The following is a 1486-nucleotide window of genomic DNA, read 5'->3' on the forward strand; positions in this document are numbered from 1 at the left end:
GCAGATCACTACCTAGACATGAAGCAATGGAGAAGGGGGTTCAGGGGGATGTGTCTGGAGCAATTGGGACATCTGCTGCATGGCTAGTACCGTTAAAGATTGCACATCCAACAAAGTCTCTTTGACAACTTTATTTATCAGAAATAGTGGAAGAAAGAGGGGAAATGATACTATGAATGTCTGACCCAGAGCTACTGCCTGGTGCAGCACAAGTGGCAGGAGGCTTGTGAGAAAGTGACCACCTTCCTTCTTCATAGCCAAGAACCCTCAGCTTAAAGAGATGACCCTCCCCAGGAAGGGGAGGAGGTGTGGAGCTCATTACAAACCAGAGCCCTGGGCCCCACCCTAGACCTGCGGGTTCAGTATTTCCAGAATCAGGGTCCCAGAGTTTGCAGTTTAAATAGGAACTGCAGGAGATTTTAATGCTGCAGTCCCTGAGCTGCACTTGGGGAAACATTCTCTTAGACATTTAGCCTAGACTTAGGAAGACTGGATTTCGAGAAACACTGAAGATAAATCTCAAAAGAGAAAATGGCAAGACAAATTTGTGTCTAAAGAAACCAATAATCATAATAGCTGGCAGGGACCAAACCTGCCCTATTTACCTCTGCCTCTTGAATGCCTGCCACAGCCCCCCGCATGTGGTGGGTGCTTCGTACATAAGGAAAGACACATCCAAAATGGGTAAGGTGCTGGGCCAGTGGTTCTCAGAAGTGTCCCGGATGGGCAGCTCTCCCTGGGAACAGTTAGAGATGCTCAGCCTCCCCCTTCCCCCACTCCCCACAGTCCTGAAACCTGAAGCCCTGGGGCTGGGGCCCTGTGACCAGTGACTTAACAAGCCCTCCAGGTGATTGCAAAGCATGCTTAAGTTTGAAAACCAGGGTCAGAACACTTTTAATCCCTTTAAACAAGTGCTGGTGTCCAGCTAAAACAAGTTACATGTTATATCAGGGGTGCAGAAAAGGTTGAAGATCCTTTTTTCTTTTAATACAAAGGAGGGGACTGGGAGAAGTGGCAGGGGACTGAAAGGGGAAAGCAGAGAGCTTATTTGTACATACGGGACAAAGGGGTGCCAACCTAAAATAATCAAAGAGGTCAAAATCTGGTTTATTTATTCTTTTTGATTTATTTTTTTTAGAGACGTGGTCTTGCTATGCTGCCTAGGCTGGCTTTGAATTCCTCGGCTCAAGGCTTCATCCTGCTTGGTCTCCAGAGTAGCTGAGACTACAAGTGCCAGCCGCCACACCCAGCTTAGAATCTAGTTTAAAGAGTTTATTCAAGCTCAAAGGTCAAGGATAAGCCACCCAGAAACACAGATTCCAAACAATGAAAGTCCGTGTTCCAAACTGTAGAAGTTTGAGATTGTTTATACAGACAAAGTTAAGGGAAGTTTAGCAGAATTTCAACATCTCTCTATGTAAAGCTTAGTTCATAGTTACAACGATCTGGTTAGTTAAGGTGGTCTTTTTCTTTTGGGAAAGGTATA

The sequence above is a fragment of the Propithecus coquereli genome, unplaced genomic scaffold (assembly GCF_000956105.1).
Source record: "Propithecus coquereli isolate 6110/MARCELLA unplaced genomic scaffold, Pcoq_1.0 Scaffold426, whole genome shotgun sequence".
In the NCBI taxonomy this organism is placed as follows: Eukaryota; Metazoa; Chordata; class Mammalia; order Primates; family Indriidae; genus Propithecus; species Propithecus coquereli.